The 20,840-nt window shown below is 37.6% G+C and overlaps 1 protein-coding gene across 1 annotated transcript in view; it reads right to left on the bottom strand.

The window, feature by feature from the left end:
• Nucleotides 1–20,840, bottom strand: part of LOC126335878 (glutaminase kidney isoform, mitochondrial-like) — a 306,299-nt gene that overhangs the window by 194,188 nt on the left and 91,271 nt on the right. Inside the window, exon 4 of the mRNA XM_049999352.1 lies at nt 9,183–9,312. The gene's annotated coding sequence lies outside the window, so the exon portion shown is untranslated. The remainder of the gene's footprint in view (nt 1–9,182; nt 9,313–20,840) is intronic.

The raw sequence follows: 20,840 nt of genomic DNA, 5'->3' as shown, positions 1-20,840 counted from the left end.
GTTATTTTTACACCAGATGTGATGTGCTTTTATTTACAAAGCATCTTCTGTGGTCATTGTTGTTTCTGATTCTTGTTTGCATATTCTGCAAATCACTGCTTTTACCTTCATTGTTAGTTGAAGCTGAACTCAAAAGAAACTTGGTTGTACACTCACTTGTGGCATTTATTTTATTACTTTTATTTTTCATTTTTTATTTTATAAAGTGAAAAATTGCCAAGAGTGAATGTACAACCAAGTTTCTTTTGACCTCAACCTCTGCTAACAATGAAGGAAGAAGCATTGGTTTGCAGAGTATGTAAACAAGAGGCAGAAACATCAGTAACCACAAAAGACACCTTGTAAATAAAAGTGGAACACGTCTGTTGTAAAATACTCTTTAATTAATTGCAGTAAGCTTAAGACAGAAAAACCAATAATAATTGATTATAACAGTTGCTGCAGAAGATGACCATACAAGCAAACATATTAATGTATTAGGTTATTGAATTATTTGAGTCAACTGGGGAAGTCTTCACCTCTACATTGTCCCGTTCTCAATTATGGACTGACAGGAAGCTTAGTCTTGGTAAAGGAATGTTTAGGTGCACTGAATCAGAGCTTAGTTTCTTTGTCTCTGCATCCCAACAGCCACCAACATGTACAGTGGATAGTAAGGGCAGGAGGGGATGTACAACCAGGACATCTGGAGGGTACAGATTGACCACGCTCACTGAATAAGAAGTAAAAAAACAAAGAGTCATCTTAAATTTGTATGTTGTACTCAGATATTGAGGTGTTAATGTCAAATGAACCATTTCCATTTACTGGCTTTAACATAATTTGAACTGGCAGAAATGATAGATATGAGCATAAGTTCAGCAGCTATCCTCAATTGGAATGAAAATGAAATAAGCATTATGTGAGTAGACAGATCAAAACAGAGACTGTAGTTAAACAGTAACTGAGTACACTGAGTGGTCAGTAGCAGATCTTAATACAATATCAGGCAACTTCACTACCCACCATCCCAGCTGGGGTTCACAATAAGAAAACAGTGTCAGTAAAATTATATCAGAGACTGTAGCTAGAAATGTCTAAATGTGCTAAATGATGATAACCAATGATTAAACAGAGCAGGCATACTATTTATTTGGTGCACCCTAACTTAACATAACACATCACATGGAAAGAAGAACTTCTGGAATAGAGAAACAAATCAACAGATAGCTAATTGTCTATATGACTGTTACTATAGCGTCAACCAAAGGGCAAGTGTGGCCACACTTTTTGTCCTGTACACAGCTGTCATTTTGTCCCACTACCTCTGCTGCCACTTATCAGTCAACTGTGGATGACAATAGCTGTGATCTCTTCTCATACACTTTGTTACTCTGTCAGTGTGTGTAATTAACTGTGAAATTTCTTAAGAAAATGATAAGACTATAATAACCCTACAAAGTGAACTCAGTGTTGCACAGTAATGGAGAATGTTAAAATGAAGTTTGGAACTCACAGATGCTGTTACTAGAGCCATAGTGTGCTTGCATGTACAAGCAAATTAATGACATCCCCCTTCCAGGCTCAACTGTCAATCACTTTGTTATATTGGTGGAATGCAGCTCTGTTCCTATTATTCTCAGTTTTAATGTTGAATGTGTGTTTGTCAGCTGCCCAGCCTATCAATGGAATATTAGGAAAGCAGATTGCCACAGCTACATGATCACACTTGTAGGATGTGTAGCGATGGATGAGTATTTGTGTAGATTCAGTGGGTAGCATAACACCATTGTGGGTGGGTTGGGAAGAATAATGGGCATGGTGAGAGGTAGTCAAAACACTGGCGAAGAATGTGATTCAGTTGCTCCAGTCCTGGGTGGAACTGAGTCACGAGGGGAATGCTCCTCTTTGGTTGGACAGTGGGAAAGCCACTATAGATGTTATTGTACAAGATTGTGAGGGTAAATACAGTCTGTGAAGGCCTCAGTGAGACCATTGCCATATCTCAAGAGGGTCCTCTTGTCACTGCAGATGCAATGGGACAGCCATGGATGGCTAGGCTGTATGGAAGGGATTTCTTGGTGTGGAATGGATAGCAGCTGTTCATGTAAATGTGAACCAGGTGAGGGGTTTGGGATTCTGGGTGGTTAGAAAATATTCTTCTAGGTGGATTTACTATAGGTGATGCCTTCAAATGAGAAGTAACTGTGGGTGAGGATATAGTCGGTCACGGCCACTAGGAAGGAGGTTGTAGGTCTGGAATCCACTGCACCTTGGGAAAGGAAATGTTCAATAGCAGCAAGGAAATGGGCATTAACGATGTTAGTGTAAAGTGAGGTGGAATCAATAGTGATGCGCAGGGTACCATGTGATAAAGAAACTGTGGAGAGTCAGTGGAGGAAATGTTTGGTATCTTTTATACAGGAGGGTAGGTTGTGAGTAATAATTGAGATTCTCTCAGTGGAGGCACAGTAACCAGTCACAATGGGGTATCCTGAGTGGTTGGCTTTATGGACTTTAGAAAGCATGTACAAGGTTGGAGTGAGGAGATAGACAGACTCCAGGAGAGGTTCTAGGACTGTCCTGAGGATTTGAGGAGAGATTGCACATCTAGCTAGATTTTGGGAATGGGATCACTGTGGCAGGGTTTGTAGATGGATGAATCTGACAGCTGGCAGAGTCCTTCTGCCATGTAATACTTGGGTTCGAAACAACAGTGGTGGAGCCTTTGTCTATAGGTAGAATTATAAGGTTGGAATCAGGTTTTAGGTGGTAGACTGGAGTTCTTTTTGTGGAGATTAACAAGTCTTGCATGATTGAATTTGGGAGTGGGGGAAAAGGGAGGCTTTGGGAAGGACTGGTACTTGCATGGAGCTAAGGCTTTTGGAAAAAAGGTTCATGACTGTGTTTTGGGTGTGTTTAGGTTCTGGATTCTGTACGGAAGTTTTGAGGATGGTGTAAATGTCATAGGTTGGTGCGACAAGGTTTGTCAGTTACGAAGCAATGTGGAGGCAGTTTGGAGAATGTTGTAAAGGTGGCAAATAGTGGCTGTCAAAAGTGGGAGCAGGAAGTGAACAGGTTGGAGATTTCTTTGAGTTCACATTGTGCATGCAACTCTAGTTGTTGGAGGGCAAAAGCTTCAGTGCGTGAGATAGGGGCTCAGGAATTTGGGATTGCATAGGAGGAGAATTTAACAGATGGACAAGAGGTACTGCAAGGAGGTTTTGGGCCCAATTGGGATAGTTTTACAGGTCTATGGTGATGAGGGTCAAGGAATGACAGAATGTGAAGAGATGGAGGAAGGAGGTGGGTCACAGCTGGAGATATGTCATTTGGGGATAAGGAAACTTTTCAACATTGATGCATATGGAAGGTGCTTCCTAGTCACCATGTCCAACTATATACGCACTTGCCCCTTTAAGGCATCACCAGCAAACAAATCTGGGGCACAGCAATTGGCACCCACGTGGCACCATCCTATGCCAAACTATTCATCAACCACCATCTGGACTGGGGATGATGACACTATCTCCAGATTCCTCCAGAACCTCATCATCTACTCACCCTTTGCTTCACTTGTTCTGCCTCAAGCCACCCAAGCCACCTTCTTTTATGTGTACCTTCACCTCAAAGACTGATACATCAGTGCCACCGTCTATATAAACACATGAATCACCAGAAATACATCCCTTCAACAGCTGCCACCTTTTTCATATTAAGAAGTTCCTTCCAAACATGCTAGCCACCTATGGCCATCACATCTATAGTAATGATCAGTCCCTTTCGAAATACACAAAGTTTCTCACTAAGGCCTTCACAGACCTTAATTACCCTCCCATCCTTGTACAGAAACAGATCTCCCATGCCTTACCTCTTCCGCACTCCCCATCTCTCAAAGTCCCACCATCCAGCCGCAGAGGAGCCTTACCCTCATGACTCAGTACCACCCAGGACTGGAGCAACTGAATTACATTCTCTGCAAGGGTTTTGACTGTGTCATACCCACTAACCTTCCCAGCCCTCCCACAATGGTATTCCACCAACCATCAAACCTACACAATATCCTCGTTCATCCCAAAACAACCTCTATTCTCAGCCCTTTGCTCATGGCTCATATACCTGTAATATCCCTAGATGCAAGGCCTGACCCATATGTCCTCGCACCATCACCTATCCCATCAGAGGCAGGGCTACCTGTGAAATCAGTTATGTGATTTACGAGCTAAGCTGCAACCAATGTGCTACATTCTAAGTAGGTATGACAACCAATGAGCTGTTTGTCCACATGAAAAACTGGCCAAGAAACAAGTGGACCACCCACTTGGTGATCATGCTGCCCAACACAATGTTCTCCATTTTAATGGATGCTTCACAGCCTGTGCCATCTGGATCCTCCCTATCAACACCAGCTTTTCTGCATCACACTGGTGGGAACTCTGCTTACAGTATATCATATTTTCCCATAACCCTCCTGACATCACACTTCCTTAATCATTGTCCAACACCAACCTACCCCCTCCCCTGTTCCCCCTCCAGCAAGACACTGTCCTCCATTCAACCAACACACACACAATATTTTTACTTCTCTCCTTTTCCAGTGTCCCTCACCCCTCCTGCCCTCCGTCTAACCTCTGACTGCACATAGCTGCTCTAACCTCTCTCTCCACTTTATCCTCGTATGCTCACAAAAACACCACTTTACCATCCACCACCCCTACCCTCCCATTCCTCCCCCTCCCCAACCCAGCCTCCTCCTTATCCCACTGCTCAGATTGCTTCTCCCATCATGTTCTGCTGCTTGTAGTCTGGCTTCAGCAGCCGGAGACTGTGGTCACGTGTGCGTGAGTTACATTTGCGTGTGTGTGTGTGTGTGTGTGTGTGTGTGTGTGTGTGTGTGTGTGTTACCTGATTCTGATGTCGGGCTTTTTGACTGAAAGCTTACTTGTTTGACAGTCTTTTTGTTGTGCCCATCTGTGACTCATCATCTCTGCTATATGGTGAGTAGCAATCTATTCTTTTCAGAATATTTTTGTTTTATTGGTCTTTGTAGTGATTGTTGATGAACTGAATTAGTCTTGCAAGCAGAAGTTACATAATCCATGGCATATTTTAATTCTCATTTTGTTTCCATAGTATCTTCACTAGTCATGGATATATGGTTGTTTGGTCCAAGCTATGCCTATTATTACCATTAATGTCTATTTGAAGTAGTGTGTTCATCCTTGTCAAATGGAATGCCTATGTGTTGGTGACATAGACTGAATTTTTTGAGAAAGTTTTTTAGTGGAGTATCGTTTTATTACATGGTGCTTCTAATTTCTAAAGTTTTTTGGGATGGATTTCCTGCACTTTTTTCCATCAATACCACCAGTTTTAGTAGTTCTGTTTATCATCTGTTCTTACTCAATGTTATGAGTAATGATTCCAGGTTTAAGTTATAATTTCCATATAAGATCATCTCACACAATAATTGTCTCAATTCCATTGTTATTAGGAATTTACTATTACCTTTGTGGCATTCACATCATTTCAGTTTGAAGTCATCATCACAATTACCAATGCTAGTCTCATTTTGAAACATGTAGTATTGGATATTATGTATTGTATTATCAGAGCTAATTTCATACAATTATTTCTTATCAGAAAGTGGTACCTATGGCTGACAAGGAGTATTTACATTGTAAACCAAAATTTTATCAATATGGGATGACCATAATTGTTGTTTTCAAAGCTTTTATGTCTTAAGATTTATGTCCACATACTATCCTGAAGGTAGGGATGTAGATGAAGTATCTTCAAAGCAAAACATCTCTTACCTGCTCCAATTCACTTGGTGCAAAACTAGCGTTGGAGCAAATGTACCCAGCATAGAAAATTATGTAAAATATATTGAACAGCTGTGACTTTCATCAACAGGAGGGAAAATACCATTCTGCTGGAGACCAAGGCAGATGGGAATCTTGAAAAATGAGCAAGCTGACAAAATAGCTAAGGTGAGCTGCAGAGACACATTGTGCCATTCCCAGTGGCTGCCACTGCCATTTCACTGTTGACACAGAAAGCCATACACTTGGGAGGGCGAGTAAAGATCTGGCAGTGAGGCAGAGTCAACTGCAATTGGTTACGCCAACTATCCAGCTGTGGTACTTTGTACCTGTCACATCGTGGGATGAGGTAATGCTGACCTGCCTCAAATAAGACACTGTTCACTACCATATAGCTACACAATTTGGGGAGAGACATTCACTCCCCCTCCCTTATCAGTTTATTATATCTGTGGTAAACAAATCACTACATGTTGTATTTTTATAGAGTGCATTTTACAGTGTGATGAGACAGCAGAAGCAAATATAAGTGGTGACCCATTCTCAATTTTAATAAATAACAAGATGAGTGTGATATAGCTTTTAGAATTTTAAGTACTGAGTGGACTTCAGGTTAAGCTTTTAGGCTGAAGATTGTTTTGTGTTTTGTGTTTTTGAGTGGCTGGCTCACCCTTTTTATGCCAGTGATGAACCAACTGTAGGTATGTGCTGTACTATTTTAATTTTTTCAACAGCTATTCTCCTTTTTATCATAAACTTTAGAACTGTCTAAAGATAGAATTTTCTTATCTATCATCTTCTCTCCCTCCTCCCCCCCCTCTCCCTCTCTCTCTCTCCCTCTCCCCCTCTTCTCCCTCTCTCTCTCTCTCTCTCTCTCTCTCTCTCTCTCTCTCTCTCTCTCTCTCTGTATGTGTGTGTGTGTGTTTAGATCATTTTCATATTTTAATTCTTGTTCAAAGTTCACTATTTTATCATGTTTATCCATATTCATCTCACAAAAGAAATTAGTACAAGCACTTAGTACCTTCCAATTGTGTGTCAAACCAACACTATCATCACCTTGTAGCAACACTTTTTATTCCAGAAGTAACTGCATCAGATACTGTGCTATGTGTAGGAACCAAAGACATTACTCCATGCATAAGAAAAGCAAACATTATCATTGTATTATCTCTAATTCTTATTATCTCTGTTGTTTAATGTAATGTTAATGACTCTGCTGTGATAAAGATGAAGGGAACTTATAATTGTGAATATTACATATGACAACTAGGTAGTAAAATTTGTATTGAGGAAGAAATAAATGAGTGCTCATCTCTAACAAATAGTTAGATAAGACTCGAACTTAAATATTACTTTCTCTAGTCATTGTAATTATTGTACAACATTTCTGCTATAGTATGTTGATGTGGAGTTGGAGAGACATTGGGGAGATTGGCAAATAAACCTGCAAATAAAGACAGCAACTTTCAGTGGATGCAAGAGCATGCAACAAGAAATCTGCCACAGTTTTTTACCAAAATATTATCAGATGACAAAACACACATAAGGCAAGTTTAGTTTCAGTGTAAATTTCGATACACTATTTGAAAACCAAAGATTTTGTCTATAAAACCAAAAATCTTGTCTATAAAACCATAAAATAACAATATAGTTATCATCAATTTCCTTTGGACTATCTTCCATCAACTCATCCTTCTTTCTTGTTCTTTTTTCCTTAGTAAAAATATGTAATTCTGAAAGCTGATATAGTCTCTGTATTTTACTCTGGTAAGTGAAGCTACCTCATAACACTAACTGAATTCCCCGATTGCCTTCAACAAAATTTGACATTTATAACAAAAGAGTAATTGCTTCCTTGATGTTCTGCAGTTATTAATTTTTTCTTCATCGACTGATTTTCGACTTCTAGAGACAATATGATTTTTTTAATATGATGCTTTTTTTGATAAAAACTCTCTGCATGTATCACTAATATCATTGTTACTCACATGTCATTTTATTTGTGGTTGCAACATTCAGCAGTTATCTGGTGATAGCCTATGAGGCCAAAACTGGTTTGTGAATAAATAAATAAATAATTGTGGACCATCAAGGAAGTGTTTCCTCTTTTGTTATCAAAGCTACTTTACTGATATTCTCATAGTTTCAATATTCACTGATTACTGACTTTTTGCCACTATTTTGTATTCTTATTTTCCATAAGAGTCGAGGGGCATGAAAGGGAAGCAGTGGTTGAGAAGGGATTGAGACAGGCTTGTAGCTTATCCCCGGTGTTACTCAATCTGTATACTGAGCAAGCAGTAAAGGAAACAAAAGAAAAGTTTGGAGCAGGAATTAAAATCCATGGAGAAGAAATTAAAAGTTGGAGGTTTTCCAGTGACGCTGTAATTCTGTCAGAGACAGCAAAGGACCTGGAAGAGCAGCTGAAACAATGAGCAGTGTCTTGAAAGGAGAATATGAGATAAAGCAAACAAAAGCAAAATGAGGATAATGGAAAGTAGTCAAATTAAATCAGGTGATGCTGAGTGCATTAGATTAGGAAATATTACACTTAATGTAGTACATGAGTTTTGCTATTTGGAAAACAAAATAACTGATGATGGTCGAAGTAGGGAGGATAAAAATTATAGACTTGTAGAGTGGCTATGGCTAGGTAAGCATTTCTGAGAAAGAGAAATTTTTTTACATTGAGCATAGAGTTAAGTGTCAGAAAGTCTTTTCTGAAAGTATTTGTATGGAGTGTAGCCATGTATGGAAGTGAAACATGGATGATAAACAGTTTAGACAAGTACAGAACAGAAGCTTTCAAACTGTGATGCTATAGAAGAATGCTCAAGATTAGATGGGTAGATCACGTAACTAATGAAGTGGTACTGATTAGAATTCAAGAGAAGAGGAATTTGTGGCACATCTTGACTAGAAGAAGAGGTCAGTTGGCTAGAACATATTCTGAGCCATAAAGGAATCACCAATTTAGTACTGGAGGGAAGCATGGAGGGTAAAAATCATAGAGGGAGACCAAGAGATGAATATGCTAAGCAGATTCAGAAGGATGTAGGTTTCAGTAGTTATTCAGAGATGAAGAGGCTTGCACAGGATAGAGTAGCATGGCAAGTTGCATCAAAGCAGTCTCTGGACTGAAGACCACAACACACATTCCATATTTATTATTCTTTACACTACAAGTATCCTTCATCCTAAATCAGTGTTTCTTTGTCCACTCTGTGATGTTTATTGGCAGAAAGCAATTTTATACTTGTTCAGTGCCTAGATTATCATCAGTTTTGAGTATAGCATCACAGTATTTTCCCAAAAGTGGCAAAAATCATAGAAGCATATATCTTTTTCTGTCCCTTAGTTACAATGCACACTTACGTGGCCATCAGTTATTGTTTTACATTTGTTGAATAGTTCTTCCAAATCATTTGTAAAAGCTCTAAATTCTGGTAGAATAAGTTCTTTGTAATAAGCCTTCTTGATCAAGGGAGCACAGGGAGCAACCAACCTGAAAGAAATAGAAACCGATATGTCACATTATAAAACCAGTACTTTTTTTATAGATATTGTGAAGCATATAAGAGGGGTCAGAAACAGTCTGAAAAACTTGTTAGGGTGTTTCAGGGTAGTTTATGCACATAAATAATTGTTAAGAGGAAAAGTCAATACATTCCACCATTTGTGAATAAATTAGCATTGAATGTTGACAATCAGGTTGTTACATGATAGCACATGAGACTGCTCAAACTTTGGCTCAGATTTGATCCTTGCTGTCTAATTTATGTATTGTTCTATTGTTTAGTTTTATGAAACCAAAGGAAGGACAGGTTTGGCGACAGTATCTCTGGCAATTTGTGCATGCAACGGCCTGAATGATTAACTTCAATGCTACTTAACTGGAAAATGGTGCAAGTTTTTCCCTTAACAATTATTTCTCAGCACAAAACACTTTGCAACACTTTTATAAGCTCTTCAAACTGTTTTTGACCACCCTGTATATATGTATATGCTATCTGCTTCAAAATAACTATTAAAACAAAGAATGGAGATAGAAATGCACATCTTTTGATTCCATTATTCCTCAATGCAATGTGAACAAAGACAGCAATTAGAACCAATAGAAGGCAGAATGTAATTTGCAGTTCAATGCAAATTTGTATCCTCCTTGTAATCATTACTCATAATAATAAGAATCTATATTTTGTTTTTATGAACCTAGAACAAAACCTATGTTCCTTTACTATTAGCACAGACTGGGTAAAATGATGTTCCCAATCTCTAAAACTAATTATTACCGTATAAAGGTATAAAGTAACACACTGACATAAATATGTGTTTGGTAGAAAAGTTAACACAAGATATTTTCCCCCATTATCATACAAATTTGCATTCTGTGCTCCACATTCACATGGTACTCACAATGATAACATGACAAAGGCTTGGTGATCCTGTTAGTGAAAAATGCTGTTGTATACAGTGAATTTGTGAGGCCAGAAAGCAGTAGCGAAATGTAAGAAATCCTGTGGATGACACATGCATGGTGTATGCACTGGCAGTTGACTCTCAAAATATATAATTTAAGCGTAATGTACATATTATACTGTGTATTATTCTTTTGTTACAAAACTGACAATCAAACACTGGGAAGAGTAACATCCATAAAATGTCTAGGAGTGCTTGTGTGGAACAATCTAAAGTAGAAACTTCAAATAAAACTAGTTGTATCAAAAGCAAATGACAGACTGAGATTCATCTGACAGATCCCTAGGAAATGTTGTTCAGTCATGAAGGAGATGGATTACAAAACACTTGTTTGACTGATTGTTGAGTATTGCTCGCAGTCTGGTTCGCTTATTAGATAGTTAGATAGGGTTGATTGGAAAGATGTTAAAAGCCTTCAGAAGAGTAGCATGTTTCACAACACTTTCATTGAGCAAGTACAAGAGTGTAACAGAAGTGCTCCTCCACCTGAAATGTTGTGTATAGTAGAGTAGGTTACTGTTAATATTCTGAGACTTATGTTCACAGAAGAGTTCATCAAAGTATTACTTCCATAGACATATATCTTGAAAAATACCAGTAGCAGTGAAATCAAATAAGATCAAACTCATACAAAGGTTTACAGATAGTTTGCTTCTCACAGAACATTCTTGAATGCGACAAAGGCAGGAGTAATCATAGTTTTACACTCAACCATGCATTGGAAAGTGGCTTGTGGAGTATAGATGAAGAGGTAGATTTAAACAATTAGACTCAACTTGTGATGAAGCAAGCTGGGATATTTTTACTTCCCCTCATGTTTTGTCATCTGCCTCCTTAAAATTCATGTTTTCATGTCTAATTACCATTTACATACATGGATATAATCTGTATTTTCATATAAGAGAAAGGTTGGTCCTCAATTTTAAAGAATATAACACGATATCTAATTTTGTTCTTAGTTTTATGTATGTAATTGATTTTCTAATTTATTTCAATTATTCCTAGTTATCATCTTTTGTTGTAGGGTGAAATCAGTAATTGTTTTGTAGCTTAAATTCTGTTGTTGACCTATAAACAAATATGAATTCTGTACTATGTACAAACATTTGGAAAGACAGCTAATAGTATTCTTAAAGGATTTATTTGGCTCTATTCTAAAATATGTTAGCAAAGCCAGCCCTTAATTAATTGCAAAGTAATTAACAATTTTTAAAAAAGTATTGTTTGTGTAACTATATTTGTTAAATTCATTATTTAAACAAATAATTTGGCTTAACCCCTGCAGTAGAAGAAACTATTAAAAGGAACCAATTTTTCGATGTATTCAGTTAATTTAATGAGTTAAGTTTTAATTGTAATTTCTGTAAATTTAATTTCAAACAATGTATAGTTTCAAGGCCTTTTGTTGTGATGATACTTGAGCGCCCAATTCTTGATCGCGAGACAGTCAGTTCATGTCCGAGTTTCAGACGAGGAACCTGTGTTAGTTAGAATGACACCAATGCATCAACTTAAAAGTGAATTAAGTGTTACATGAATAGGCTGTGTGTTAAAGCAATGACAGTGTCCGTTCAATTTATTTGAAAGACTTAACAGTAGGCTTTTACTTCTCATATGTGTTCAACAGTAAACTATTGTAGCAGTATGTGGTTGTTTGCCTGCAAACTATGATGTGGCAGCCATACAAACATGACCTCCTTGCTGCACTGGACAGTGACATGCCAAACAACAACAACTATAATGACCTCAGTAATGGTGGTAGTAACAGTCTAACCTTTTCATAATGTTATTGTTACTCCATATTGGCTTTTCACTATTTAATTAAGTAATGAGGTGTATATTGTCTTGGAGATGAGCTACAATAAGTTTAGACATTTAGAGAAAAATGAAGTGCAAAAACTTGCTCAAGGGAAGGCAGATTTAACAAAAAAATATTACTGATGGGGGTACTAAGTATCACTAGAGCACCAGTACAAAGGAAATGTTACAAGATATTATGCTGTTTGTGAGAGAGAGATAAATCAGCCCCCGGAAGGGAGTTTCACAAAATAAGGAAGGATATAAAGAAGAATAACAATAAAAAAGAAGCATGTGCTTGGGATAATGACAACAAATTAGACAGTTCTGCTAGGGAGACTAACAAAGAAACTTGATGAATTAAGGAAGGATGTCAAGCAATATCATAGGACACTAAAATTAAATTTGATAAGATGGAAACAGCTCTCACTGGAAAAACAGCAATATCTGCTGGGGATACTTAAAAAGTTTAAAAGACTACTGTTGATTTTATGGGGGACAAAAGTTAATAAGGGATAAATTGTTAGCAGATTGAGCACAATTGAAACCCTTCAGGTTGAACCAAATACAGATATTAATGAAAATAAGAGAGTCTTTAATACTATGATAACTACTGTTAATGAAGAAACTGAAGAATGTAAAAGGGCAGTCTGAGGTGTAGTCCCAGGTGAACAGATTCAGTCCACATCATATGTTAAATGATTCTGTTAGATAATTTTACATAAGTAATGCAAAGGAAGTATTCAAGAGGCAAATTGGTAGTCAGTGTGAGATCAGAATTATAATAACATTGACACTAAACTTTCCACTAAAATAGGTAAAAAAAAGTTACATTCAAAATTGAAAAGTACGGTTACAGTAAATGGAAATTTTACAGTAAGTGGAAATGTTGCTAGCAAAGACATTATTTGGAAGTAAGCATTTTCACCCATTTTGTTACTAAAAGAAAAATACCCCACATCAGGAGTCCCATAGAAAGAAAATTACATTTGTTTTCAAGATATGTATTACTTGGTTAGATTATCAGGAAAAGCAACAAATGATAATGGTTGGAAGAGCATAAGATGGAAATTAAAAGAAAGTGGGAATGGAAAACATAACAATGGAAACAATGTTCCTATAAATGAGAAAGAAAGATGTGAGGTGGCAAACTGTTTCAGGCCTTTCTCTTCACATTTTATCCTATTTGCATACTGAATTTGCATATGAGACTCTCTTCCTTCATTTTTTCCTGATTCAGTTTAATTTGTCACCTGTCCACATGTATTGCATGTTGTTTACATATGTGGCTAGGAGATGGCCTGTAGCATTGTAGGTAACCCACCCTCCAACATTTCATTTGTGCAGTAACTTTTTCCATTAAATGCACCTGCTTTTAATCAGGAGAACCCCTTTTCACTAGCATGAAAACAGACGAAGCTTCTGTACATCCTAGAAGAGCTGTCAAGCCTTTAGAGTGCAGTGTCTCACAGTAGGGGTCTGCATGGACTGTCAGATGAGGCTTTGCAGGGTTATCCTCCTCGCTAAGTTTCCACAAACAATGAGTGGCAGAAGAGAAAAGTGACAGCAGAATGGAAAAACATTGGTGGAAAGTGTGAGAACTGTGGTTGCTAATAAGCTTTGGGTGGGATCCTTAGCTGTACACAAGCCATTATGCTGCTGTGTGTGGTCTCCAACATGTTTCCTCAAGCAAAATATATAGCACCTCACGTATCTCCTAGTTTCCAAACTTTGCCCTTCCTGTAGAAATGATGTGTGAAGCCCAAACAAAAGCCTTTTGTGTTCACAGCACAGTCATATTTTGGCATAAATTGGCAACCCTGCCATTCCTTTTCCATCAGGGTAGGGAAAGCAAACTTTCTGTCTTTTGATCCATAGTCAGATATAATTCTTTCTCACATTCAGATAAATAAATGTATGAATCAGTTACTCAGCTGAATTATGAACAAGAGCTCACTACTTTTAATGAATGTTTTTAAATTTTTGGAGGCCCATTTTATGTCACCTAATAGTACAGCACTTTTTATAATTGCGCAGATTCTTTTTCATAGCAGCTTGGTGGGTGCTGCCCACATTTTTTGTCTCATATCCTTTCTGCATTGTTAGTAATAAAGAGCATGAATCATAACATGTAAGCTTTCACGGCCTGTTACTTCATTAATTAAAACTTTTGGGCTGAATTGCCATGGTCCACATATAAGACGGTGATCACGAAATAAAATTTAGTGAGACAAACGTGATAGCTAGGACCTCACATTATTATACCCGCATGTGTAGAAAAGCTATAGAGATCAACAAGCACGAAAATAATTTTAATAAAAAAGAAGAAGGATGAAAACTAGACAAGATATGGTGGTTGACTTTGTACCAGCGAAGTGACAATCGATTACCTGTAATTGAGAGAGATGGCACTAGCCAGAGATAGTTTTAAAGTCAACAACACATGCCGAGTGGTAGCACCATATAAGCACTCTATAGAAGTGGGACCTCCAGCCCCTAGCAGCCAGTCATCGACCCACCTCAGAAGATGTTGCCCGCAGTAGGCAATGACATGTCAGGAAGGAGAAGAAGTTTTATATGTGGACCAGGGCAATTCAGCCCGGAAGTTTTAATTAATAAAGAGCATGAATGTTTCTGCACAGGGTGCATGTCATAGGAATAGACAAGTGCACTGAAGATTAGTAAATGATGATCAGAAGCCAGTTGTGACAATCAGGCAATATAGAAGCTGTGACAGCATTAGTCCATGTGGCAGCTGGTCAACATGTAGATATGACAATAAATGTGGACCAGTTTCAAAGGGAAGACCGTAGTAATGTGGAAGATACACTGTCAGATACAAATCAGGATAAGGCAACAGTTGATGATAGTAATGAGATAAGTAGTAGTGTATAAAACACACAGGGCATGTGAATGCAGTTGTCTCATCCAGCGGTGATTATTTCATCAGTTAGCAGGAGCAGCATGTGGAAATGAGGACAATGAGCATGCTATGGAAAATCATGGCTGACAGGGAGAAGATGAAGAGGTTACAGAAGGAACAAGATGAGGAATGAGTAGGAGAGCACTTAAAGTCACAGGAGGAACTTGCTAAGAGGCTAAAGGCGAAATTGCAGGTGATACAGAAACAAGTCGACCAGAATACTAAAGACATAAAGAATCGCCAAAAAGCCAATGAGGCTTTCCACACAAAATGAACAGGAATTAATTAGGTAGTCTCATCTGCATTAGAGACCCATGAATAAACAATTATGAAAGTGTCAGAACAGATAAAGGCACATCAGCAAGTAGAACAGAAAGATAATGCAAGGTCAAGGAAGTGGAAAAGGTTGCAGAAACAGGATCCGATAGTATATCCCTTGCACTGATTTTTGACACAGCAGAACTGCAAGAACTGCTGAACTTTAAGGAAACTCAAGAAAACATCAAAAGGGTCTGCAAGCAAAAGGAGGAAATAATTATAGAGGAGGTCGGACACCTGTGACTGAAAGTGTTCCAAGAGTTAGGTGTGGTAGGAGGCACCGGTGCAACTGCGTGCAGCACCCCATATGTAATTGACATGGTGATAGGCAGTGACAAAAATCAATCACTTACAGACAATAGGAGCATGCCATCATGGACACTAACAGCCCCATGTTATGAACCATGTCCAGTGTTCAACAAAGTTGTGAGGTTAATGGAAGGGGAAGCCATTGACTTTAATGCTTTCCTGAAATGTTATAAATTTCAGGTGTTTAGGGAAAATAACTAAAACCACCATCGCAGAGCATGGGTGAAACAGTTTGATCATTCAGTCCTCCAATCGTGACCTGTTAACTTTTAACTAGACTTTTTGAGCAGTTTTCTTGAAGTCAAAGGTGTGACAAAGATGCAAACAGTGACATAAAATTGCCTTTCATACCATGCATTTTGGGAGAAGTTTCTCATGATTAACTAGTTGCAGGAGACTCCAAAAAGTGTTAAAGATGAAATCATGTTGAAAAAATTTTGTAAACTTAGATATACAAAGTACCATCACATTTCTCAAGAAAATGTGTCAAAAGAACCCGTTTTTTGACACACCTTTTGCACATACCAATTCAGTACTGTAAGCTGCCACATTCTTATTAGATGACACTAGTAGGACATTATGGAGGCAAGAAGGAAACATTCAAGACCCAATTACAAGGGCTTGAACCAATTAATAGTGAGAACATGAATGGCAGCCCAACTCCCAGCAATGTACAACACATTGCAAGATGATACTACTTCTACAGTGAGCAAGGAGATGACAGGTTCCATTCCGAGGTGAGACAGCCATACCACAGGAGAAACTGGTGGAAAGGTCAGGATAACAATAATGATTACAACTGTGGGGATGAAAGAGCACAGGAACACAATCATGGGAGACAAGTGACCAGATTGTGGAGGTGAGGGAACCTGACCCCTTGTCGTGATCAGCCGCAAAACAGTACAGATCACCAGTGATGGCACTCAGCCACATATACGGAGCCCACAGATGAACCTGTGGAAGACATTCATGAAACTGTCCATGGCTGTGAGGGAGAGATAGAGAGGGGCAATCTCTTTTTGCCTGGGTACCGTGACATTCAGGAAGAGTTCCTAGAAGAAAAAGGAACGATGGAGACAAGGAACCTACATCCAGTCATAGTTGTCACTATAGGTGAGGTTAAATCAAATGTGATCCAGGATTGGATTTGATTTGCTTTATTATTGGTCCTGTAGATCATACAATTTGTACAGCAAAGCACATCATGATATAGGACAAGTCAATTTGAAAAATTATGTTAAGATGGTATATGATGAGAGATGACAGTAGTAGTACATAACTCACATAGCAGAGTACACGCATGATATATAGACAAAATCTAAAAAAGGTGATGTGTGATGAGAGATGACAGTGGTGCATACTGTACATAGCAGAATACATGTAAGAGATACAGACAGAATATGAGCAGCAAACAATAATTAAATTATCTTACTAAGTAGAAATATCTACAAGTGAATATACAACTTATTAGAAGTAATTAAAATATTGTGGTACATAGTTCACATAGCAGAATACATATGAGATACTGACAGAATATTAGTAACAAACAATAATTAAATTATCTTATGAAGTAGAAATATCTACAAGTGAATATACAGCTTATTACAAGTAATTAAAATATTGTGGTACATAGTTCACATAGCAGAATATATAGGCCTATATGAGATACAGATAGAATATAGATAAGATACAATAATTAAATTATCTTACTAAGTAGAAACATCTGCAATTGAATAAACAGCTTATTGCAAGTAATTAAAATTTTGTTTCAAGAAATTCATGTACGGGATAGAAACAGTGATTTAGTAGCAATTCTTTTAATTTAGTTCTCATTATTTTTGAGTTTTGCTTGTTTTTATGTCTGTTGGGAGGTGGTTGTATATTTAACCCCATTCAAATATAATTTTGTGCTGTGAGCTATAATTTGTAACTGTGTTTTGTTTCTGGTGTCATGTGTGTGGTGGTCTGCATTTCTGTCGAGGGCATCCAAGTGCTGTACTGTAAAACAAGCTAGTTCCAATATATAGAAGCAGTGGCAGTGGCAGGATTTTTAGCTGTTGAAATAGTGGTTTGCAGTGTTCAGTTCTTTTTTTACATTTCATTATTTTTACCACTTGTTTTTGTAACTTGAAAACTGTGAGAGAATCAGAGCTCTTTCCCCAGAAGATTAGGCCATAGCTCAAGGCAGACTTAAACAGGGCATGGTACACCAGCTTCAAGGTATCTACACTGGCAGTGTAGATAGCAGCAGCCAGGTCTCTACAACAAAGGCACTTGAAAAATGTTTGGAAAAGATCACTTGGCCAATTCTGCAACTACAAAAGACAAAGATAAAAGAAGCTATTGCAAGAAATACCACAGAAATCACAAGGCAGGTCCACCTTGAATTTTTGTGGCAAGATCACACACTCAAATGGAACTTTCTAGTCATTAATAAACTCTCTGTCAATGTAGTACTGGGCATGAATTTTGCATGGGAGTTTCAGGCTTTCTTGAATCTATGTCACGGCAAAATTGTCCTGCACAAAGGAGTTTCAGTGAGTATACATTTTGAAACAGCACACCAATAACAAATCAGATAGTGTCAGCTAAGTGAAGAGAAAGTAGGAGCCACCATCAAGGATAAGATTAATGGTGTCAGAGACATCATTGATAATGAGAGCATCATACTGATGAATGTACTGAGGGACAATGCTGAGGTGTTCTCATCCTTGCTTGACACAATGAAGAGCTTTCAATATAAGTTCAGCATGAAAGATCACAAGCTGTTCCTTATTTGACTGTACTCCATACCAAAGCTTACAAATGCAAGGTGTCTGAATAAACATGCGCAATGCTCAGTCAAGGTGTAAATGAGCCAGTCATAACATCCTTCAACAATTCCCTCCTCATTGTCCTGAAATGAGATGGTATACTTGACCTGGTATTGACTTCTGGAAAATAGCTACTATAATCAAACCATAAGGTGTAAATGGGCCAGTCATAATATCCTTCAACAACCCCTTCTCATTGTCCTGAAGTTAGATGGTACACTTCACTTGGTACTTGACTCCTGGAAAATAGCTATTATAATCAAACCATAATGGATAAACCAGAAAGTCCATAGAAAGCAAGTGTTCTCCTCAGATGACTTGCAATAATCTATTGGCAAATAGAACTCAATCCATCCTGCTGCAGTTTTGCAACCTTTCTTGTGTTCGATCACTGTTACAATTTTTAGTTTTTGCTGTTTGGGCTTACTTGAAATAATAAAACTTATTCATATGGGATATACATTTTTTATTCCACACAAACATACCAGACAAGTTAGTGTTCCATTACCTTTGGAACACATAAGTGCTACCGCTTTGATGTTATGCTGTCTCTCCAAAACAATTTATAACCTATAATTTTCCATTTTCCTAGTTGATTAGGAGGTAACGAGTTCTGGATACACGTAGAAAATATTTCTGTGAAATAAGGATCTTGATGGATTTTCCCTGTTATTCTTTGAGACATTTCCTTTACAATGATGTTCCGATATTCTCCTGATATAAAATTAATGGTAAAAATAATGCTGGGCCCTTCTGTATGTTTTAATTATTCCAGTCCTATGGGTAGCCTTGATAAAGCATAAGGTACAATATTTTCGGAACATTTTACATATCATATCTTAATATCGTATTCCTGTAGGAAAAACATCCATCGCAACAACCTTCTGTGTAGTAATCAAGTACTCATCAGAAAGGATACAGCTTGATGATCTGTATAAAGAAGCATTTCTGATCCCCATACTAGTGTTTAAAACTTTTGAATACTCCACATAATCACCAGTAGTTCCTTTTTGGTAGCTGTGTAATTTAGTTCATGCTTATTTAGGCTATGGCTAGCAAAAGCTATGGTTCTGCATTCTACATCACTTGGGTCCCATTCTCCCGGAAGACGTTCCCTAGCAACACCATAATCAGATGCATATGTGGAAAGTTTAAATGGTTCACCCATAACTGGATGATGTAATATTGGTGACTCAACAAGTGCTCTTCCAACATTTTCAAACGTATCATTTGCACCTTGGTCCCAAGTCCACGGTACCCCTTTTTCAATAGGCATAAAATTCTCGTATCATTTAACTCTTGTACTCATACAACTGTCAATAGTATCCAGCCATACCTATAAATCCTTTTAATTGTCTTACATTTCTGGGTTGTGGACGTCCTTTGACAGCTTTTATGTGTTTAGGGTCTGGTCTAATATCCTTTACCCATTTAATATGATCTAAGAACTTAAGTTATTGGCATGCAAAAAATGATTTTGACAGCTTCACCGTTATTCTTTTCTTTTTAAATTTTTTCAGAGTCTCGCACAAAGTTAGACAATGTTCCTCCCAAGTAGCTGATATTATTAGGATATTGTCTACATATATTATCAAATCCTTCAATAAGTCTCTTCTTGGTGCTTCATCTAATACACATATAAATATGGACACAGAGATATTAAGGCCGAATGGTAATACATCAAAATGATATGATTTTCCATCAAACAAAAAGGCTGTATACTTTTTGGATTCTGGATGTAATTTTATATGCCAATATCCCATGGTGAAGTCCATTGTGCTATAGAATTTCGCCTTTTCAAATTTGGATAACAATTCGTCGATATTAATCAGTTGGTCTCCCTCTATCTCTGTATGTCAATTAAATGTACGATCATCTAAGACTAATTGTATCCCACCTGTAGCTCTCTTCACCATGACCAGAGGATTATTCATTACAATTGGAACTTCGATCTATAATATTATTATCAATCATTTTGTTAATCTTATCCCAAACTGCTTCCTTCAAACTCAGTGGTATTGGATACGGTTTGCAAAAGAATATAGTGTCATCTTTGATTTAGTCACTGATGCTACCCGGACAAACAGAAAACACCACTTCAAACTCCATTAAAATTTTATATAAATCTCGCCTATGTTGATTGCTTAATATTAAGGATATTTTAACTTTGTCTTGTATATCAGTTCAATGTGTTCCTTGATCCACATTATCAATTTTTGGTGGTAATGGAGCTGTAGTTGTTGATCACAGACACTGACACTCAGTTGTTTGCCCCTCAATGTGACCATTTGTCACAAATGGTGTCCAGCATGTACTGTCCTCTCTACCAAAACAAAGATGATGTTCATCAAAGTTTAAGATGCCTTTAAACTCTAACAACCAATCTAAACTGAA

The sequence above is a fragment of the Schistocerca gregaria genome, chromosome 1, assembly GCF_023897955.1.
Source record: "Schistocerca gregaria isolate iqSchGreg1 chromosome 1, iqSchGreg1.2, whole genome shotgun sequence".
In the NCBI taxonomy this organism is placed as follows: domain Eukaryota; kingdom Metazoa; phylum Arthropoda; class Insecta; order Orthoptera; family Acrididae; genus Schistocerca; species Schistocerca gregaria.
Note: the sequence above shows the minus strand (reverse complement) of the source record. Positions and strands in the feature narration are given on the sequence as shown.